Source organism: Humulus lupulus, chromosome 9, assembly GCF_963169125.1.
Source record: "Humulus lupulus chromosome 9, drHumLupu1.1, whole genome shotgun sequence".
Classification (NCBI taxonomy): Eukaryota; Viridiplantae; Streptophyta; class Magnoliopsida; order Rosales; family Cannabaceae; genus Humulus; species Humulus lupulus.
Genome location: NC_084801.1, coordinates 37,919,768 through 37,933,065, shown reverse-complemented (window position 1 = coordinate 37,933,065; position 13,298 = coordinate 37,919,768).

Genomic DNA, 13,298 nt, shown 5'->3' with positions numbered 1-13,298 from the left:
ATAGAACATGGTGGAATTCTCATCTCCAAAGCGAATCCAATCAACCTTACTCTTTTGATATAAAAAGCTCGCATAAGCTGCCTCTTGAATTTTGAACTCCCTATGAGTAGCACGCTCAACATCTCTTAGATTCTGAACATTCAGATTACTGAGAAGATTGTTTTTTGCTTGCTAAAATAACAATTTGCTATCCTCATAGTTCTTAATTATATTCCCAACTATTCTCCAATTGAATCGCTTCAGTATAAATTTTAGACGTTGAAGCTTCCTCATAATTTGTTGTAACCCATACCCCTCCGAAGCTAAAGGATCCATCCAGCTAGCCTGAACTGTAGATTTAAAGAGCGGGTGCTGAGTCCACATATTAAAGAAACGAAAAGGATAAACACCAGACCTCTGAACAGATATGTGTTTCAAGATAATAGCACAATGATCAGAAACGACCTCCCAGCTAGCTATAGCGTTGACATTAGGAAATGTATCTAGCCAATCCTCATTAACAAACACTCTATCTAGCTTGGAAAATATGCGATTAGTCCCATCTTGATTATTCGACCACGTATAATAAGAACCCAGTAACTTCATTTCTTCCACTTGCCCAAGATCTAACCACCTTCGAGAATCCTCCACTTCTTTAGGAGAAATTGTCTTACCTCCCATTCGATCAGCTGCCTCAAAAACAGGGTTGAAATCACCCAAAATAAGCCATGATTTGACAGGAAGAGAAATTGCAGACAACTCAGACCACAATTCCTTCCTTATCTCCAACTGGTTAGAACCATAAACCACAGATAGGCAAAAAGTCTGACCTGATGTCCATATCTGGACCTTACAATGTATAAACTGAGCATTATCAATCAAGACATCAATCTTAACCCAGTTGGGCTTCCAAATGAGTAGAATTCTCCCTTCCAAACTCATACTACTGTAAAAATCCCATCCCTTGAAGTTAGAGTCCATAACTTCCTGAACTCTAGCTCCCTTTATTTTGGTTTCCAACAGAGCCCCTATGCCTATTTTATTAATCTTGCAAATATCCAAAACAGATACCTGCTTATTCCTTTTATTTAATCCTCTAACATTCCAGCTCATTATGCTGAGACTGTACATTCAGATTCAGTAAAATAGAAGGGTCATTGAGAAATTGCTTCTGTTCTTGAAGAACACTGAAAGTATTTTTTGAACTCTGAACAACTTCAGTGGTTTTCGGCTTGATTGTACCTGGTTTCTTTGGGGTAGTCCATTCATGCTCCTTAGCAGTAACCTCGGACTGGGATTTCGAGTCCTTGACATTAGATATCTGAGATAAGCTATTCTTTCCTTGTTTACTCGGACTACCTGAAGTTTTAGAGTAATAATGTTAGCTGTAGATTCTGCTGGGGCTTCCTTCTTTCTCTAAACCAAACTCTCGAAAACCTTGCAAGCTGAGGCAGTGTGCCCAAGTATTTTGCAGTTAGAACATCTGGTAGGCAGCCACTCATAATCAACCATCTGATCCATAATTTGTCTTCTCTCATTGATGTAGCTAATAGAATTTGGTAGAGAGTCTGAGATTTCCATGTCAACTAGAATTTGAGCAAACTTAATCATCAACCTATCTTTAGTAATCTTGTCAATCATTATTGGTTTCCCAATAGTGCTGACCAATGCACTCAGACAATTTGTACCCCAGTATTGCAAACCAAGATCACGAAGGCGGATCCAAACCGGAACTGATTTGATCGACTTCAGGGATTCTATATCAGTCGTCCATGGCCTGAGAATAACCGGCTTCTTATCAAAATGAACTACCCCTGATTCTAGCACCAAATCCCGTGTTGCCTCGTCTCTGAATGTAACCATCGTGAACCTAGAGTTCATCCTTGCTACCCGAATAATCCTCAATTTCCCCCAAATTCGATTGACAAACCCTTCAAACACTAGTAACGGTGGGTTAGCACCCATAACTACACATATCAATGCATATTTCCAGAAAGATGCTTCCACTTCAATTTCCTCAAAGTCCAGTTGGGCTATCTTTTGTCCATCCTTCTGAAGTGGCTCTTTGAACTCAAGCTTCGTGCCCCCCTGAAAAGGCAGGGACTCCTTGAATCGGGACCAGTTAGCCTTCACAGCATCTTGGAATGACTAATTTTCAACCTCTTCCGCCCATGAGGCAAACTCAACCTTCGTCGATGACGGAACTATCGGAGATGGAGCAGTTTCTATAATATCTGGATACTCATTGACTATCGAGGGCACCTTCTCTTCAACAAATTCTTCGCTTACCGATTCAACCACCAGAACAGTTGACGAGGTATCAATGGATGAAGGGAGTTCTGATCTAGCATAAGCCTAAGCAAGCTTCCGCACCACCTTTCGCCTCCGCGCCATGGCAGGGAGAAAGCAGAGCTTCACGCTTAGAAATCTATTTCAGATTTATTTTTTAAAATTTAAGGGTATTTTTTAAAATATAAAAAGTCAAACTTCCAAAACTATACCCATGGAGATGATATATCACCCACCCTAGGCGATATATCGCCTCCCTCTGTATTCCCAAGGTTTGTTCGATCGTTCATCAAAGTCGACGTGTTTTTCGTATCTTCCGTAGGCAATATATCGACCCCTATGCTGCGATATATTGGCATACGTAGATATATTAAACATGTATTTGCACTTTTTCAACATAATTTGAATTGGATAAATAGCTTTGACTGAGTCATAATATGATCCTAACAGTTGCTGGAAGATTCTAAAGCTTCTAGATCTTTATTTTATTAAAACTATCCATCAAAAATACTTAATTCCTTAATAATCATGATTATAACAAGTGTCATGCTCTTATTGGCTCTATCTAAACCTTAGGTTATAATAAATAATATTTCTTGGACTAGCAATATTAATCAAACCTTATTTTATAATTAATATTCTTAAACTATAGGTTAAACTTATAAAATCCATAACTGTTGCTATGAGTTTCCAACTAAGTCCCGACTTGAACCGAAATCCACGGTAACTAACATACTACTACTACTACCACCACTACCACCACTACCACTACTACCACTACTACTATTACTACTACTACTACTAATGCAAACATTCTGGGACTCTACAGCTGACTCATTTGCTAATGCAAAGCAGCTGCCCGGTGAACCATTGAAAATGTATCTAATTAGGTTTGCCAATGTCGCCATGCGAGCTAGAGGAACCGATGAAAGCTCCAAGCTCATGGCAATGAGGACAGGAATTCTTGTTGGAGGCGGCCTGTGGCAAGAGTTATAGAGTAAATGAATTGATACTGTGGACAAGTTCTTGACACGAGCTCAAAGATGGGTTAACTTGGAAGGGGCCCGAGCTTCTGTCGTAGAAACCAGCCAAGTCCCTGTCTAGCCCACTGGAGCGGTAACGGATGTTGCAGCTACGGCTCAAATCGTTGCCTAGAATAACCAAGGGGGAAATAATAAGAGGAAGGAAAATGGTGAGGTCGACCATAGTGGAACAAAGAAAGACAAGTCTACGAAGAAATTTAAACCAATCTACGCAACATATACTAATCTCACGAATACAATAGAGCACATCTTCTTAGCTAATTCTACTCGCCTTCCATGTAAGAAGCCAGAACCGTTAAAAAACCAAAGAGCAAAGAGAGGTCCTTCGAAGTTTTGTCGATTCGACAATGATATCGGTCATAATACTGATGACTGTAGACAGCTGAGGGATGAGACTCTCATCAGGGCAGGTCCATTGGCCCAATATGCCCGGAATCAAGCGACTCCGAGTCAGCCCGTTGGACAAAACCCTACGTCAGCTCCTAAAGCTCCAACGAATCATGCCGAAGCTCAAGTAAATCAGGACAATCCTCCTCCGATAACAAGAGGATATATTGCCACAATTTTGGGAGGACCTCATCTGGCAGGCACGAGTAGAGGTTCCCAGAAGGGGTACATCAACGAAATGAAGTCCCATAACAGAATGGAGTTCATCCCAAAACAACGGTTATCAAAGCAGTAGTGATTGGAGAAGCAACCAATCATTTTTACAAAGGAAGATGTCAGTCATGTCCAGTTCCCACATAACGATCCTCTAGTTGTAACTATTTAGCTCGCCAATCAGAGAGTTCGGAGAACACTAGTAGACAACGGGAGTTTTGTGAATCTACTTTTTAGGTCAACCTTAGAAAAAATTGGATTGTCTGTAACCGAGTTAAAGGAAACCTTAATGATTCTATATGGGTTTTCTGGTGAAGGATCGGCTGCCTTCGAAACGATTGAATTAGTGGTAATGTTGGATGAAGATCCACGAACTGTCTCCAAGCTGCTTGACTTCATGGTCATCGTTTGTCCAGCTGCATACAATGCGATTCTAGGCCAACCTGCATTGATGGAATTTGAAGCCATAACCTCTATCTGCCACCTAGCACTCAAATTCCCCTCATCTGCGGGAATATGCACCATTAGAGGTAATCAGCTTGTTGATAGGGAATGCTATAGCATTTCTATGAAGGGAAAATCATAACCCGGGCAGTAAGCAATGGCCATAAGTGACGGAGGTGAGGACTCCTAGGAAGTGGAAGTTGCTTACGGGATGGAAGAACCACAAGAAACAAAGGATAGTGACGTTGCCCCAAGTGATGATATCGACCCATGAATGGGCAAGGACAAATCAGAGCTCCAAGCTATTGAGGAGCTCAAGGAAGTAAACATAGATCCCAAAGACGCTTCAAGAGTCATAAAGATTGGGAAAAATCTTGATGATGAAAGGAAAAAGGAGCTGGTTAAATTTTTACAAGGGAATCTAGATGTTTTCTCCTGGTCGCATGAAGACATGGTGGGAATAAGCCTGAGTGTGATCATGCACAGTCTAAACTTCGAAAAAATCGTGCCTGCAAAATCCCCAAAACAGAGATGTTTGGGAACAGTCCAAGCTGAAGCATTAGAGGAAGAAGTAGCTTGGCTATTAAAGTGTGGGTTTATTCGTGAGGTAAAATACCCAATCTGGGTTGCGAATCCTTTATTGGTCCTGAAGCCAAACGGAAAGTGGAGGACCTGCATCGATTTCTCCGACCTGAACAAAGCTTGTCCTAAAGATTGCTTTCCACTACCAAGGATTGATCAATTGGTAGATGCCACTATGGGACACGAGCTCATGTCCTTCATGGATGCGTATTCTGGATATAACCAGATCACGATCAATCCTGCGGACCAAGAGTGTACTAGCTTCATGACTCCAACTAATGTATATTGTTATAAATTTATTGTAATGACCAAGATTTTCAAGACTCGATAATGCGAAAATATAAATGTTTTCATTTGACAAAATGTCTCAAAAACCCGTATAAAAAAAAACTTTTTAAAAAGTCATATGGCCATACTGAACATTTAATTACAACAAATTTTATAAAAATTAGAGTGAGCCTAGTTTAGGAAAATTACACAACATTTCAGAAAATAAAAACGATTCCCAAAAGGTCGGTCCACATGTACATTTGCAAGGTAAACTCCAGCGCTCACTGCTCTGCCTTGCCCTTGTTCTTACCTACAACAGGAAACAACTAGGTAACCGAAAAGGCTTAGTAAGTTCAATTTTAAAACAAAAGCATGTAGAGAATTAGGGTTTCAGATCCATCCGGACCCTACACAATTAATTTCAAGAACGGAAAGTGTCCTGGCAAACTTATGGTCATGCCTCATAACCAATGACAAATTATTTCATCTAACCAGATAAATTCCTGCACTCAGAAAATCCCAGAACAAGCAGATATATTATATCACAAATATATCTTATCATCAAATATATATCCCTGCACTCAAAAAATCCCAAAGTAAGCAGATATAATATATCACAATATAATTCGAGACCAACGCTCAACAATTTCCAACAATTCGGGCATAACACGCTTCCCAGCACAAATGCTAATCTGTAAGAGAGAACTGAGTCTCAACACTATGTTCTAGCCAATAAATATCCCTATAAAGGGTAACTATCGTGTTACCTTGGGCATCGCTACTTATCCAAGAGTGTAATTGAATTTACACGGTTTTACAGAGAATTCTATTTTAATCAGTGGTGCTGGTGAGCAGTTGCCCCTAGGGTGTTCATCCTTACTCAAACTTGGCAACCCCTAGTATCTCTAGGCACTCTCACTGAACGCCCAATATTCATGGCTGCTATCTGGGAATAACTTATCAGAGCACTTGCTCAGGTTCTAACCGTTCATTGATTAAGTAAGCATGAGGGCCCCTAGGTCCCATTCATTTTGGTGCCCCTAGGTTTAACCAGCAATCCTCACCTCTTCGCCACTCGTCGCGGTAATGAACCGGACATAATAAAATTAAGCAGTGTGACAGTGATCAGCCGTCTAGGATATGACGGATATCTACCGTTCATATTTTCTAAATCAACACCCACTAGACTAACGTCTCTAAGCAACTTTCTATGACAGTGTGTATATGTGCATGTGTCCCTATACTAACATACAATACAATAGTCAATTCATGTTGCAGCCACACAATATAAGTTGACTTACTTAGAGTCCTTAGCACTCAACAGGATTTCACCCTCCAATGTTCAGTCCAGTTACTCTAGCCAATACTGTATTTATCCATACAGTATACTCAAATTAATTATTGCACTCATAATTCATTATTATTATATTTTGGGCAGTTTGGTCATTTTACTAAAAATCATTTGTAAGGATTAATGATACTTATTTGGTTTTAAACCCACTAAGGAAATTCGTACAAAAACATTTGAGACTAAACCCTAAGTCTCAGGGAGACCTTTCATAGGGTCTTGATACCTAGGCTCGAGTATCACAATAGTATTTTCCCACAATCCGCTAAAAATCTTATTCTTTAAATGCATCGCTATTAACCCGTACTTTCAACAAGTCGGTTAAATATATGGAAGATTTTAGCCAGTATTATATCCACAAAATACTAATTAAATTCCTTAATTATTTTTAAAGAAAATAAAATCTTACTTTTCCTTTTATTTTTCTTAAGGTTTTAATCTCTTAAAAATGTTTTAAGAAAATTGCCTAATTTGTCTTAATTAGGAAAACCGTTAAAAATTTCCTATCTCGACTAGTTAATCTTTCCGAAGTCAATTAATCAAGTTTACTTACTAGAAAAATAATTCACTCAATTATTTCTCAAAATATAGGGTTTTAAACCCTCTTTTAATTTATTAACTTATTAATAAATTAATTCTTTTATTTTTAAGAAGAATAAAAATAATTCACGCTAAACTCAAAGTGGTATTTTAGGTCAAAATATGTTTTCAAGACATACTAATTTTTTATCTTACAATAAGCAAACTTTCAATTTTTACCATAAGTTCCAAAATATCATTTTTACACTAAGTGTGAAAACCCTATTTTTTACATTTTAAACTACATACTTTGTTAGGTAATAACTTCAAAATTTACTTACCCAATTGTTACCAAATATTCCCAATTCCATTTTTGGTATGCCATTTAGGTCTTTGTAAAATCTTAGGTCAAAATGAGCATTTTTGTTTGGTGAAATTATTTTCCAACAATGTGGTAAAAAAAACCTTATTTTCAAGTCCTTATTTTTTTCCAAACTTTGACACTTAATAACTTTCAAAACGTTCAGTATTTTCTTACATAATTTTACAGTGGAATACTAGGTTATGCCAATAATATGTCCAACAAATTTTAGAAAAAACTGGGCTCATTTTCCCTATACAGTGGCTGTCAAAACTTGGTCCCAAAATTAAGAATTCGAAAAAACAGTTTTTTTACCTAAATTTTGAAATAGCATAACTCACTCATTTTTAAATATTTTTGAGTGTTTCAAAAGCTCAATTTTATGTACTCAATCTTAAAAACATCACAGTATAATTAACTTTTACAAAATCAATATACAGTGGATGCTTGACCCCTTGGAAGTCACAACTCAAAACATGTATTTTGTTTTAAGGTTTCTAACAAAACCCTTGGGGGTTTTGGTCCCTATTTTCAAAAATCCACACACAAGCATCATAAAAATTCTAAAACAACTACCATAACCTTATTACATCACCAATAAGAAACTTTAAGCATTAAATATACAAAATAATTTTTAAAAATAAAAACCATACAATAACAACCATAAAAAGTAAACTTTTTACCTCTTTGTTGTTCTTGCTTAAGGTTTGGATCTTTCTATTAGCTTTGGCTCCTTCAAAAACCTTTCAAAACATTAACCAACTCCCAACAACAACATAGATAATTAGCTATTTGAAAATCTATGGTTACAACTTTACAAAAGTCTAGTTTATTGAAACTTTACCTTAGGGAAAACCCTTCCTAGACCAAAGCTTAAATGCTTCCAAGCCTCCTTAGTGTTCTGTTGGTTGAAGATGGAGAGAAAACTTGAGAGAGTTTTCAAAAAGATGATAGTGAATGTGAGAGAGGGTGTGGTCAATTTTGGGGGATAGAAGAGCTTACACAACTCTAAAAAATATCCTAAAAATACTCAAGGGTTTTACTATCCACATGGTACCTTTAACCCTTATAGTTAAAATGAAATTAAACTTAAAACCATTTGGTCCACCCAAATAATTTCTCACATGGACGGCCACCCCTTTAATTATATATATATATTCTTTTTATATGTAAATGTTAATAAATATTTCTTAAGAAGAAAAAATCCAATTTGACTTCCTATAACCTTTTTCACCCATATTAAGTTTTAAACACAAAACTTAACACATAATAATTAAATTAAATGTCTCTCACATTTAATTTAATTAATCACAATAAAATTTAACCTAAGGTCCATTTATGGAATAAAAGTCCCCAATTCTGCAAAATTAAGCATTTAACACAAAATGCCCTAAAATTTCCATTTTTTCTTAGGTTTATTATTTTTGACCAAACTTTAATTTTTATGAATGTATTTTATGCCCAAAATATATTTTCCATAGTTTTTTATTTTATTTTTTGAGATTTTTACCCGATCAGGGTTTTCGTGTCGGTCCAAGACCGAAAGTCTTATCTTGACTTTTAATTCATAAAATTCATAATTTGGCTAGTAATAACTCATGGAATAATTTCCAAAAAAATATAATATTGTTTAAAATAATATTCTTAACTCGGGGAAAAAATCCTGACCCGAGTCGTTTAAAGGTACCCGAAAACGCAGGACATTACAGTTATGCCCTTCGGGCTGAAAAATGTCAGAGCTACCTACCAACGGTTAGTCAACAAAATGTTTATTGGTAAGATCGGAAAAAATATGGAATTGTATGTTGACGATATGCTAGTCAAATCCAAGACTGCCGATAACCATGTATCCGATCTGAATGAATGTTTTGAGATCTTGAGGAGGTATAATATGAGATTGAATCCTCAGAACTGTACTTTCGGAGTGGCATCGGGAAAATTTCTTGGATTCATAGTCAATACAAGGGGGATATAGGCGAACCCTAATAAAATCAAATCATTGTTGGAAATGCCATCACCTAGGTCACGTAAAGAAGTTCAGAGTCTGACTGGAAAGGTGGCAACCCGGAACCGTTTTATTTCAAAATTCGCTGACAAGTGCTTGTCGTTCTACAACTTGCTCAGAGGAAACAAGAAATTCGAATGGACTGAGGAGTGCGAGCAGGCATTCCTCAACCTAAAAATGCACTTAGCTGAGCCCTAAGTATTTTCTAAGCCTATGTCTGGAGAACCTTTGTTCCTTTATTTGGATGTGACAAAAAGTGGAGTCAGTGCCGTGTTAGTTCGAGAAGAAGATCGCGCACAAAAATTGGGTTATTATATAAGCAAGAGACTTCTCAGAGCTGAATCATGATATCCACTGATAGAAAAGATGGCATTCTGTCTAATATTGGCTTCCAGGAAACTCTTACCATATTTCCAGTCCCATTCCATCCACGTCATGACCGACCAACCTTTTAGGCAGGTACTGCAAAAACCTGAAACGTCGGGACGTCTTTTAAAATGGGCGATTGAACTCAGCTAGTTCAAGATACTGTACGTACCACAGACTTCAATAAAAAGTCAGACCCTTGCTAATTTTGTGGCTGAATGCACTAGATTTCAGGAGGACCTTTTGAAGGAACTAGTGCAGGAGTTATGGAAAATATTCGTAGATGGGTCATTAACTGAGAACGGATCCGGAGCTGGGATCATATTAATCTCTCTAGAAGGGCATAGATTTCATACAGCTCTGAGATTCAGATTCGAAGCATCCAACAAAGAAGCTGAATATGAGGCCTTGCTAGCCGGACTTAGAGTGGAAAAGGAGCTGAAAGCAATGGTCGTCCAGTGCTATAGCGATTCTAAGCTCATGGTTAATCAAGTGTTGGGAGAGTATCAAGCTTGAGGCACCAAGATGGCAACTTACCTTTCTAACATGAAGGGAGAGCTATCCAACTTCGAGTACAGTACATTCGAACAAATACCCTGGGAGAAAAATTCCAATGTAAACGCCTTGGAACGACTTGCCACTACCAGGGAAGCAGAGAACTTGAATGTAGTGCCAGTAGAATTCTTGGAGAATCCGAGCGTGGCAGAAAAAATGGTAGAGGTCGAGATGATCGACACAAGACCAACTTGGATGACCCCCATAATTGAATACCTCACAATGGGAAGGCTACTTGAGGAGAGAAAGGATGCAAGAAAGTTGCTCTATCAAGCCCCGACGTATGTCAAAGTTAATGGGACATTATACTGACGTGGTCATTCATTGCCCCTCCTATGGTGTGTTCTGCCTGAAGAGGCTAAAACCATTATGGAAGAAGTGCATGAAGGATTTTGTGGAGATGATGTTGGGGGGAAAAACCTAGCACTGAAAATACTGAGGCACGACTGTTTTTGCCCACTTTAACGAAAGTTCCATCTCGTATGTCTAAAAGTGCGACAAATGCTAATGCTTCGCCATAGTTGCCCGAGCCTCTTCGGTCGAGCTAACAATGATCTCATCTCCGTGGCCATTTGCAGTATTGGGAATTGACCAAATCGGATCCTTACCTATGAAAAAGGGAGGATTTCGTTACGCGGTGGTGGCAATCAACTATTTCAAGAAGTGGGTAGAGGCCGAGCCTTTGGCAACCATCACTTCAAAGAGGGTCCTGGACTTTTTGGTGAAAAATATTGTATGTCAGTTTTGACTTCCTAAAAAGATTGTGTCGGATAATGGGACCTAATTCAACAATGATCACTTCACTACCTTCTGCAAAAACTACGACGTTATTAAGAGTTTCTCCTCAGTAGCATATCCATAAACCAATGGGTAGGTTGAGGCTTTGAATAAGACCCTAATGGCGTGCCTTAAAAAAAGGTTAGACGAGGCCAAAGGAGTCTGTCCTGAGCATCTCCTGGAAGTACTTTGGGCATACTGAACGTCCCACAGGACCTCCACAGGACACACTGTTTTCTCCTTAAGTTTTGAAAGTGAGGTCATCCTTCCAGTCCAAGCTAGGGTGGCTACTCACAGGCAAAAAACATTCAGCCAGGAATTGAATGATGAATTACATAACGCATCACTCGACCTGATTGATGAGAAACGAGAGAATTCACAGTTATAGCTCGCCCATTATCAATAGAAAATCACTCTTTACTTTAATTCTATGGTCAAGAGACGTAGTTTTGGATTGGGCGACCTAGTTCTCTGAAAGGTCTTTTTGGCAAGCAAGGATCCCAAGGATGGCGTTTTAGGCCCGAACTAGGAAGGACCATATCAGATTGTGGAATTTTTGCATGAAGGAACTTTCAAGTTAGCTCGGCTTAGTGGAGAAATAGTCCCACAGACGTGGAATGCCATGCACCTAAAAAAGTATTATTAGTAGTACAATCATCTGTGTAAGGCTTAATTATAAAAGCCATTTAATTAAATAACAGGGGATTATTGTGTAATTTTTCTTGTTAAAGTGATTTTAAATAATTCTTCTTTATAATTTTTCCTTATTAGCTCGTGTATTTATGCTTGTAAAAGCAACCAAGAGAGTCTCTACATTCTTGTTACTTGGGGGCATATAACCCGAGGTGGATCAGAATAAGGTTGCCGGATGAGTTTAAATTACATAAAATCATGGTACAAACAGGTACAAAACTATCCTGGATACAACAAGGTCAGAAACTTACAAGCTTGGAAAATTGATTATTTGACAGCTTTTTAAAAGCTCGAGATGTCAATAGACTAGCATAAACTCAGTTTTGATCATTTTAAAACCCTGGATGCAACCAGGTACAAAACTTTGAAGTTGGGGAAAATTGTTAAAACCAAGGGTTTTTTTTTTTTAAACAAAAGCTCGAGTTGGCAATAAACCTAATACGAACTAATTTTAAAATATTTAAAATCCCGGATATAAATGGGTCCAAGGTCTGATTCTTAACAGGTATGATATAAATCAACACATTGAGTTTGGATATAACCGAGCTTAAAAAATCTATCCCAATCTAAAAACCGATTCCTAAAATCTCAAATGTACAAGTCTAAGAAGTCATAAAGATGTGAGATAATCAAGGAAAGAAAAATAGATTAAAAGCTAGATATATAAATTGAAATTAAATTTTTCCCGAGGAGAAAAACCTCGAACTAAGCCCAAGGGCAATTGTTTACAAACAAATATAAAAATAAAAAAAGACTATCGTGGTGCCGTCTAGGATGCTCTAAGGACGTGACCTCCTTGCCTTGTTGCTCGCCCGCTGTAGAAGCATCCCCCGTTTCTGACAGTTCTAACAGGATCCGAGCCTTGAATTTCTCAAGGTACAGCTCCCATAGCGTGGGGGCCATGAAGGAAAAGTTTTCATCCTGGTTAAAAGCCTAGCAATGGTACAACATATCTTCCATGGAGGATAGTGAGGCTGCCTTTTCTTCTTTGACTGTAGCCTCAGCCTCGAGAAGCTTTGCCTTGGCTTCATCAGCCTCGGCTTGGAGCTGAGCAGTTTAGGCTTGAAGAGTAGCCAAGGAAATTTTTCCAGCTTGCTCACTTTCCTGAGACGAGGCGAGGGCAAACTTGGCATCGTACTTGCTCTTTTAAGAAGCCACAAAGGTATCTTTGGCGGCCTGCTCGACTTCTTGAACAACAGTTAGGGAGGTCTTGGCAGCATTGATCTCAGCCTAGAGCTCATCGTTTCTGGCCCTAGCCCAGGCTATGCTGCAGTGTTGAGCCAGAGCAGTCTGCAAAATAAAGGCAAGTTAGATGTATCCTTTGACAAAATAAAGAGAAAAATTTCCCCAAGGAATGATAACTTACTGTGAGGGTCATCCCTAAGGTTGACTCCAAGACATTCTCTAGGATCCGCTCCTCGATCGTCCTTAAGTCCCTCGAGCTGGCTCAGTAAGCGTGCCCCACCA